Source organism: Drosophila albomicans, chromosome 2L, assembly GCF_009650485.2.
Source record: "Drosophila albomicans strain 15112-1751.03 chromosome 2L, ASM965048v2, whole genome shotgun sequence".
In the NCBI taxonomy this organism is placed as follows: domain Eukaryota; kingdom Metazoa; phylum Arthropoda; class Insecta; order Diptera; family Drosophilidae; genus Drosophila; species Drosophila albomicans.
In genome coordinates, this window is record NC_047628.2 from 17,066,873 (window position 1) to 17,077,995 (window position 11,123).

Here is an 11,123-nt window from a genome sequence, read left to right on the forward strand (position 1 = left end):
GCTAATCTACTTGCAGGACAAGCCGAATTTTTCGGTGAATTGTCGGTAAGAGCTGTTCGGGGGCAAAGTTGCTCAGCCATCATTTATCATGAGGGGGACAAACTCCAACGACGACGACGACGACCCAAGAACCGGGAACTCGTTTTGCAGGCTGTTGGCTGCTGTTGGGTGCGAGTATTTGTACTAGGCCAAGCGCATAATCAACACATAGGGTTTATCATTTCCATTCTGCGATACATTTAGAATAGGAGGGGGGGAAATCTCTTCTTTTTTTGTGTTGGTATATTTGGATATTTTTCGGTCAGCACGTGCAGCACATTAGGCTGTGGCAATGGCATCGTATTTTACAGACCGAGTTGCATGAGAATTGCGCTCGAAAATGGCCAGAAAATGACACGGGGGAATAAAGTTTAGTAGAGTTTTTTTGGGTGGTGGGCAACCGTGCGTATACGTAACCAGGCTGACCCATAAAACAAATTTATATAAGTATATATATTTCGCGTCATAGTCGCAGTCGCAGTCGCAATCGTTGTCCCAAATGAGCAGCTGAGTGAAATTTTAGTCGAGTCGTGGAGGCAGCACATTAGTTATGCGCAACTTACACGCCATAATAAAATAATATTACGTTTCGTAGTGCTCTGCCGCAGATTTGGCCCCATTTCAAACGAATCGAGGGGCGGCGAGGAGCAGGGAAAAGGTGTCTGTGGCAGCGTTTTGGGGCGTGCTCATTAAGTGTACTGCAAAACCGCCAAGCCTTTGAGCCAAAAGCACTCCGGCTGTCGCTCATTTCTGCGAGTGAGTGGAGTGTGTGTGTTTTGTCTGCGGTTTTAATTTACTCTTGCTTCATAGGACTCCCGGTAAATGTGTTGTTGTTGTTGTTTGTTCACTTCACTTCTCTTGACTTCTCTCTCTCTCTCTCTCTCTCTCTTCTACCAACAAGTACTCCGCATATATATTTTCTGTTTGTTTCGTTCCATCTGCTGCAGAGTCTCCAGTTAGTCGGCAATGTCGCCGGCGGCAGCAGGTTAAGCTTCTACTTGAACTTCTAAGTGTTGACGTTACATGAGCTGAGGTGTTGTTTGGCAACTGCCTTTGACGTGTATATGGTGCCCACTCACATCTGCCCACAGACTTATGAGTGGATGACTCTCCACACCATGTGTGGTTTGCTCTCTGTCTGTGTGTATCATCGTGTGTGGCGTGTTTTGTGTCTGCCTATCTGATTCGTGGAGCCAGCTAGCCTCAAGCTGAACTACTTATTCTTTCACTGACGTCGCCGCCATGTTATTTACAGCTTCCAGTTATTAGGTTTGCTACAAAACTCAACTCACTGCATGGAATTGAATATGAGGAAGTGAAATGATGTGCACATAAATTCAAGTGCTTTAAAACGGAGGGCTTTAAAATGGCATAAAACCGCCGCAAGAATGATAAGAAACAAACTTTGATGAGCAGAAAGCAATTAACAGTGGGTTGAAGCATAATAACAGGAGTAATGGCGAAAACGACTTAACAGCACAAAATGTGAGGGCTTTATTAAGTAAATTAAAAATGTGAGTGCGCCAAAACCAGAGAAGGAGCAGTAGCAGCAAAGAAGGAACTGAGCTGAGCTGAGCTGGCTGGCTGGCAACATCAGCGGGAGAGCAGAATGTTCAACAAATATAAAAGAGATTATCATGTCCGAAGAAGGCAACCACGACTTAGGTATGTAATCTTTCTACCCATATTTATCTAACTCGTGGCTACATGAGAATCAAAGGGAGACCATTTTGTGGAGTGAGAGAAACCACAGTAATAGTTGGTTTTAAAGTTCATTAAATAACACAAGAAATAAGAGAACGAAATTGAACGTGAATTAAATGTTGAAGAAAGTAGTATTCTTTAAAATATACCAAATTAATATAACGAAATATATTATAATTGGTTCTAAAGTTCATTTAATAACACCAGGTTATAAGGAAGGAAGGAAAATAAAGTTGAATAAAACGTGAATCGTATTAAGTGAAATCAATTAGAACTGTTTATTTGTAACTCTTTTTAAAGAGTTTAAATAATAAATATATATTGAAAATGCATAAGACATGATATAATTGTACTTTAACAAAAAGGTTGTTCAAAATATATCTAGAATTACCTGAGGACGACTACAGTTCTACAAACTTGTAATTCTTATTTGGATAGTGTGTTAAAAAATTTAATTCAATTTTGTTAAAAACTCTTTGGTTTTAATAAAATTGTGCTCCAATTGAGACGAGTTATAATTTCAAAGAATAAACTGAAACTGATGAGTTATAATTCTAAATAATACATTTAAATTATAATTGTTGAATTGTAGTTTTAAGCAATGAAGTACAATTGTCTTTCAATTTCCAGCAATAAATGCATTTAAAGTCATAGCAATAGTTTATCATTAAAATTAACTAAGCCTTTTCACCTCTTCTTTAGATTTTGCAACCTTTTGCGGATTTAAAGTACGAGTAAAATGCGAATTTTGGAATTAGTCATGGCCAAAGTTTCACCTCAATTTTCGGCATGCGCTGCGTAATTAATTATTTGCGTCACACTAAGTCGAGCCATTTCCATGCCTGGCGCATAACGTCGCCGTCTCCTTTTTGCATAATTCAACCACTGGCAGGCGGGTCACGTAGACAACGCAAACGGCGTGATTAGGGTTTTTGGTTCCCCAAGCCAGCCAGCCAGCCAGGCAAGGAGAGGCCGACTACAACTCGGTTCGGTTTGGTTCGACTCGGCGACCAACAGCAAAGATCTCGACCAGAAACCCGGACAACTCTCGAGCCTTAGTCAACCACAACATGTGTGTATGCGGCTGCGGTTGTTGCTCTTGTTGTTGTTGTTGTTGCTACCATTAAATACGCAAATCAAAGCTTGTTGTGTAAAACGGTTTAATTTGAATTGCAAAGGCGAAATGTCAGGCAATTCACATTGTTTATGATTATTGATAAATATTCGTATCTTTCCTGCCTACTATTAAAACATGTATAGTTTAACACGCTAATTTTAATTAAAATCTGTAATAAGATAAGCCTGCTCTTATGCATATATAGCAATTAAGTGAAATAACATTTGATGGCCTCCACATGATAAGCTTTCAATAAATCGTTGATTTAATTAACACCACAAGCAAAAAGTATATATTAATAATTTTAATTGTTTTAAAGTATTTAATGCATGAGCCGAGCGTGTTTTTGTTTTGTGTTGTCTTCAACTTTGTTAAATAACTTCATTCTCTAAGGCTTCATTAGTTGGCCGGCAGCTGAAGCATCTTAATTGTTTCATTAATGCAATGCAATCCGTTTGCTTGCTACTTAATTTAATTTTATTTGCTGTAGCCGCTGTCTTTGCTTTTCCTCACTGCCTGCTGATGTTGCTGTAGTTTTTAAATAATTGTGCGCAATTATTTCACCCAATTTAACAGTTGTTTTCGGGTGTGTGAGGAGGATTTTGCAGCTTGGTGTACAACATTTAAATTACGTCATTTATATTCCGGCGGGATAAGCACTTGAATGCAAAATTACAGCGGCAAGCGGAGAGAGTTTGTTGCAAGAAAATAAAAATAAAAATAAAAATATTCAATTAAACCCGTTTCTTCGCCCAAACATCGTTGACAGTGCATATTAATCTGACGTTGTTTTTATATCTCTCTCTCTCCTCACTGGGCTCTTCTGCCCTAAATCGCTCTTACTTTTTATGTTATTTTAGCGCTGTGAAAATTAATTAATATAATTGTTCTTACCACACGACGCCAACGCAGCATTAAAGAGGCGGCAGGTTTACTCTTTCAGCGAGCGAGGCCTAATAAAACAGTCAGCAAGCACATTCGTACCTCCGCTCCGACTAATGCAAGGGCTTCAAGGCTGTGCAAGGGCACACCACTCTATGGCCTGTCCATAGAAATAGCAATTCATTATTTGCATAAAACCCAACCTCGAGCGTCACTTCAACAGCGGAGCAAGCACTTCACAAACCGTCAGCCATTTGACCATATTTTCACAATTTTTTTTAACTACAGAATACGCGTTGCTTAGTTGGGTTTTTTATTTTTTCATTTTGCATCTGCCACGATTGTAGGGCATTTAAGGTATTTTAATTATGCCGTTGGAGTTGGCAAAAAAATTATTTTAAAGCTCTGATAATTTATCTGTCGAAAAGATGAAAATAACTATTAAATATTTGTTCATCATTATTTATAATATTAGAAATGTTAGATGAAGTTCTAAGAAATAAAGCATATTTTAAAACTAAACAAGTAAGTTTTTTTTAATATACCATATACACCAAATACAATAAATAACAAATTAATATAATGCAAAAATACTGAAATTACGCCAAAGGTTATATTTAGTATTTTGATAAAGTACTGCACTTATAAATACCATAGAGCTCAAAATATACCAAATTGCCAGCCAAAACTTATTCCAGGTATTTAATATATTTTGTTCTATTTATGTTCTTAATTAACTTCATATAAGTTACAAACGTATTCAAACAGCTGCAGCGTATTTAATCTTCTACTCGCTAAGCTCTTTGCTGTCTTTTACACTATTTTTTGCTTCATTTTTGCGGTTTATTTCTATATACCTTTTCATTTACACACCCTCACACACACAGTCGTATATATAGTACTCTCACTAACTCACTTTGTATATAGTTTTGCGCTTGGCAGAACGCGAAATTTGTTTTGGCCAGCCAAAAAAGCCACCGACGTCAAATTTGAGTGAATGACTGCAGTGGAAATGCAACTGCTAGTCAGTCAAACAGTCAGTCTCATAGCGAAAAACGAAGAGCGAGGGCAAAAAGTATTGCCTACTTTTTAGCTGAAGTGCTGCGGCTGCCATTGCGGCTTTTTTTTCTTTTTTTTCTTTTTTTCCCCCTTCTTTTTTTTGCATTTTGCAAATGGTTAAAGTCATTTATTTGAAACAAATCATTTGCCATGCCAACTAGCACGAACACGCTTTTCCCCCCAAACACTCGAGCATTAGAGAGATACGGGCGCATATGGGGGTAACAAAAAAAATGGATATACAACAGAAGAGCTGAACAGCTGACAAGTTAAAGCAATGTTGGATCATTAAAGCCCACAAAAAAAAGAAGAGGCCGGGCGCAACTTAAAGCCTGGGGGCCAATTTTTCAAAAGCACACGAACAAGAACTTTGACTGACGCTTGTCGCTTGTCGCAGCGAGATAAACTTCCCCACTGGTTCGAAACTTATTGAGGCGCAAACAGTTCGGGTCTGAGCCTCCAAACAAATGTCTGTCACATTATATGCAGACGAGGACGACGATAATACGATGATGACGACGACGGCGATGACGACGATGCTTCGAGCACACGCCTTTTGTTGTAAGAGACTCACGCCCGTCGACAAAAATATCATCAACCCAGTGTGGCAGGCAACTGCCATTGCCATTGGCATACCCCCAGATCGGTTGAGTTCAGTTCAGCTTTGCCAGTTGTATGATAAACTTTTCTAATTGTCAGTTTCAGCAAGTGACAAACGACAGAAATTATGTTATCTTATCAAAGTTGGCGCTACTTTTGCTCAGTGCCAATGCGCAATGCGAACGGGCATGAGGGAAAAGTGCGTATGTGTGTGTGTGCTTGTGTTTGTTTTGCTGGTAGAAAAAGTTGCGAAACCAGTTGTTGGAAATTTAAGAAAATTATCTTTAAGCGTGTGTGTGTTGTTGTTCGATTGTTGTTGTTGGTGACATGCTAGCTGTTACTTATTAACATTACAAAAGCGCGTGTTTTGTGCCTTTTGGCGTAAATTGAGTTATGCCAAATTGACTTCTGCCAGCGACTTTTTCTCTCTCATCTCACACAACTCGCAATCCAACACAAATAAAATGTGTATTAAAATGCAGACAGATTCTTCTTTCAGTTTTATTTGATTTTCCTTTGCCAGCACTTAAGGCAACCCCACACTGACGAACGAACAGCTGCTGCAACTCCCAGGCCTAGTTTCCACAATCGAAAACTTGCCAGGCATATCATTTACAATAAACAGACAAACACACAAATAAACTTACAATCTTATATCTTCGGCTGACTGACTGCAATGTCTAAGAGGAACGTTGTCGTAGTTGACATGAAAAATGTTTTTTGATTGATAACTGAGCCCGACATTGTTTATTTAATAAACGAATTTCATGCATATACATTTTCATTTTCATTTTGTAGCCTGAGTAAGGCTTTTGTTTTACTGACATCTGCTACTCTTCTAGAAGCCGTTAACAATCTGCTCCCATTATGTATACACACACGCACACACACAAAATCAGATAGAGTTTCCAGCGAAATGCCAAGCAATTCATTGAACTCTCTCGCTGTTTATCTCACAGCTGCTTTTAGCCGGAATTTCGATTTGGTTTTAACACATTTTATTCGAAAAAGAAATTCCCAGTCATTAGCAGCATTTTGCTTGCAAATTTAATGAGAAGACGAAAGCATAATTTATGTATTTAAAGTTCATAGAAGTCATAAAGTGAAAATTACGAAAAAAGTTTCCCAGACAATTATTCGCATTGTTTATGAGCACAAGAAATTCAGTTAAATATTAAATTGACTACTGAAATTTCTTACGCTCTATATATTTTTGTAGAAAGTAGAACTGCTGTCATTATTTATTACGTCTTGTCTATATTTTTTAGTATCTTCTAGCCATCAATAGAAACTGACAAGAAGTAAACAACTAAAAAGTTTATCCCGACTCAATCAACAAATAGTTGAAGTTCACGAATTCTGCTTTTACCTGCAATTCTGCAAATGTCAGGTGACAGAAGCTCGAGCAATAACATGTCTAACAAAACATATGTGGCAAATTTGCAGTGCTTAAAGACAAATACAAAACTGCAATCTGAGCAAGGATGTGGTCTGGTCGTGTATGCGATTTCTGTCACCAGTGTCGAAAATAAAATAAAATACAATAAAAAAAATAGATGTAATAATATAAACAAAAAAAAAAGAGCAACACTTCTTTGCTAGCAACGAAACTCGTTCGTGCTTGCTTATTTTTTTTCCTTCTTGCAGGGCGCGCTTTATAGCGTGTAGTGGAATAATTCAATCAGCGCAAAAGCGACAGAAACAAGAATAGAGGAAAAATATAGAAAGGGCTTGGGCCAGGCTAGTTGAGCTCGACAGGATGCCGGGCGCAGCAGTTGGAAGCGTTGGATTGCGTTTAGACTCCACTGTCACTTTTCTGCTAGCACAAATCCAAGCAATTTAAACTTAAAACGCTTGCACTGAAGTGCGAGAGAAAGAGCGAAAAAGAGCGCGCGCGTGCAACTTAAATAAACCGGAAAAGCAAACACAGCATAGCGACACAGTTAAGGAGGAGCTTCCTGTTGCCAGAGCATGGCTAAATAACAATAACAACAACAACAACTGCTTTTCAGTATCAAGGATGTGACAGTCGCACATGGAAGAGAATTCTACGCACACTCCACTCGCCAAGCAACTCAATTGTTCTTCTGGCCAAGGACATGTGAGTGTGTGTGTGTGTGTGTGTGTGTGTGTCTGTGTGGATATGGATAAGCGATGCGTTGTCAGCTTAATTTCATTTATTTACCTGAAAAGCTGTTTATATGCTTGTGAAATTACAAATTAAATTTTTAATCATGCATTAAAAGAACAGCAAAAGGATATCCTGTTGCCGCTGTCGGTGCATCTTTCTGCCTCTGCCATTTCTAGTTGATTAACTGCAGCAGCAACTGCAGCCGCATATTTAAATGCAATTAAAATTCGATGCTACTTACATTTCAGCTGCATATTTTCTTGATGGTTCCAAGTCACGAAATCACCAAAATATGATTTACTTATTATTTCTGTGTTTTTAATCATTGTTGCCATTTATAGTTGTTCAACTGCAGCAATTGCAATTCCATGCAATTAAAATTCGCATATTTTCTGGGCAATTCCCAGACACAAAATCACCAAAATATGATTTACTTTTTATTTATATGTTGGTTATTATTGTTATTTCTAGTTTTTTAACTGCAGCAATTACAGCTAAGCATGTCAAGGAACAAAATCGCCATAGATTTTGTACTTATTAGTTATTTATGTGTTATTACTTATTATCATATCTAATTGTTTAACTGTAGAAATTTGCAGCTGCATATCTCAATGCAGTTATCATTCGTTGGTACTTATACTTCAGCTAAATATTTTTTGGGGTGTTCCAAGGCACAAAATCGCCAAAAGAATTTAACTTTCACTATCACTCAAAAAAATAATAGGAAATTACATTTAATTGAATAACAATATGACAATGTTACTCTAATTCTTATTTACTTTATAAGACCTTCATAAATTGCATTTAATTGCAAAATATCTATAATAAATTTTGTGCCCATCGATTTTCATAAGAAGCTGATTTCAAGAGCAAGTGCTATACATATATATTTTTGTATGCTTATGCGTCATTAATTTTTCGGTGCCGTTTACGCTTGTGTAGGTGCCAGGAAGATGGGAAGTTTTTCACCCAGGATGACGGGCAGGAAGGCGAACCGAGAATGAGTCTCACAAAGAGAGAGCGAGAGAAAGAGAAAGAGCGAGCGAACAGACTCTTTGCTCGTTTCAACCATAAGAAATAATGTTGTTTATGTTGTGCAAACATAAAATTTTTCTTACTTCTCCCCTTTATACATAAGAATTTGTAAGTATGTTCCATGGCTGACTGCCACACTATATAGTATATATATGTATATATTTTTTGTATACATATACAAAGCGAACATTGCCAATTTTTGTCGTTTCTCTTTGGCCTCTCTGTGTGTGTGTGTGTTTGAGCCTTGCCTTTTTTTTGTGCGCTGGCAATAAAGTTGTTGGAATTTAGCTGAACCGAAAATAGTTTATGGCGGAAGTCATTAAGTGGCTCGGTTTACAGCAGCCGCAACATGAAAAACAGAAGTGCCCGCCTCAGGCTCCCGTGCCACAGTCAGCATCAGCATCAGCACCATGGACATGGACATGGACCCAAACTCAACTCCGGATCTCGACCGAATACACTGCAGCAAAGCTCGTGTGTGTGTGTCGACTTTTTTACGATATTTTTATAGTCGAATTATGGTTTTTATTTGGCGCTTTCCCTATGCACATATACAACTGTATGATCCCCTTTATGCTGCACAGTTTTTTCCCTTTTTTTTTGTGTTCTATAGCCGAGCCTTTTACTCCCATATATTTTAATTTAATTATTTTAAAATGATTTGTGCATATTAAAATGCTAAATGGAATACGTACATGGAGTCACATACAAATTGCATTTTTATTGAGTTAGAAGCGACGACCCAACCAGCAATGGATTCAATTAACATTTCTTTATGGCCCTGCATCAGCATATGCAACCAGGCAGCAATTAAGTTAGCGGCAATAATATGCTTTTCATTGCGATGCATTTTTGTGTAAAATATTATCCAGAGTCAACAGAAACCGCAAAAGCACGTTCGTGGCTTAAAAGATCTGTTGAAATTTGTTGACTGTCAACTTTTCGGCACACTTTAAATTCTAATTTCATGCATATTGCACATCAATAAAATGTCTTGACTTTTACTTAGACGTCCCCTTCCTCCCTCCCCCAACATCTCTTTTGCGACCCCGGACATGATTTGCCGCTTTTATGACTATGATTTTCTGCCCAGCACCGTGCAAAACGTGAGCATATTTTACAGCTTGCGTTTTCGGGGGTTGATTTCTAGAGTGGTGGATAGATAGTGAGCCAAACATTTGATCTATTATGTGGGGGACGTAGAGTGTGTGAGACGTTTATAAGGGCACAGTGTGTTTGAATATATCAAATGAGGAGAAGGGAGAAGGCGCTGCGGACTGGGCTGTATTTCATTTATATCAGACACTTGCCTATATTATTATCCAGTTATCTGCTAGAGTGGCTTTTCCCACTGCTGACTTATCGCAGTGCTTATGAACAGCAAGATAAAAGTAAGTAAGCTCGAGTTGAAAGAGAATCTATGAAATCTGCTAAAAAGAGAGCACTTTCGCTGAGTTAAAAAATAAATGCGCACAGATGTGTTTTTGTCTTAGGGTTTGTTTAAATATTCTCTTAAGACACTGCTAACACCTTGTGAGATGAACAAAAAGTAAATTGATAGAAAATTTTATAAGTAACAAGTAAGAATGCTGTGAGATACCCGCTACTCATATTGAATAGAACAATATTCTTCAAATACACCAAAAATTTATCAGAAAATTACTAAAATATACCGAAGAGAGTACAAAATATACCAGATTATAAACCAAAGTAAATAGAACAAATAGAACAGAACTCGTTCTTGCCATTTAAAAGTATTTCTTAAATAAGTTCCACAATTTTCAAACATTTCTTTTGGAAATATTATAAAGAAAACATTTGAAAGGTAAAGTATAATAAGTATAAAAGGTTACAAAAATGAATTTTTGTTCAGTTAAAAACTAAATGTGTTAACATATATTCTTTTTACCTAAATATTCTTATTTTGTCTTTCAATTTCTGCTGGAAATATCATAAATAAATCAAACCATTTTTGCTCTGATTTTCCGGCACACGTTTGCTTCCGCCTGTCATCTCTTTGAGTGCTGCTCGACACGTGTGTGCATACCCACACAATTATACACAAGAGTATACATACAATGTGGCATGTCAGCCTCACTTTTTGATTAGTGATTGTTTGCTCAGCAATTTCACAAGTCGAAACGTGATTAATTATGATGCATTAAATAATATTTTGGCAAAACTGTTTCGCATATTTAATTCTAGGTTTTTGCATAAATATTCTCTTATATAATATTCTTGAATTTTTCAACATTTGCAGTTAAGAACAGAAGTAAATAAATTGGGGGGAGAAAAATGCACTAATGATGCTGACGCTATAAAAGATTATTTGATGCTGAATGTTGAAAACTGATTGATAGCTCTAATTAAATCTGCAGAAGCATAAAAACTTTTATTGAAAGCCATAAAAGTGAAACTTTTAGCTAAAAACTGTGCAGCCACAAAACGAGATGAAGGCGAACGAACGGAATGGAATGGAACGACCCAGAAAGGCGAAAAGTGTGTAATAACATTTATTTCAACTTTGGCCAAAGCCACAAAATGACTTTAAATATA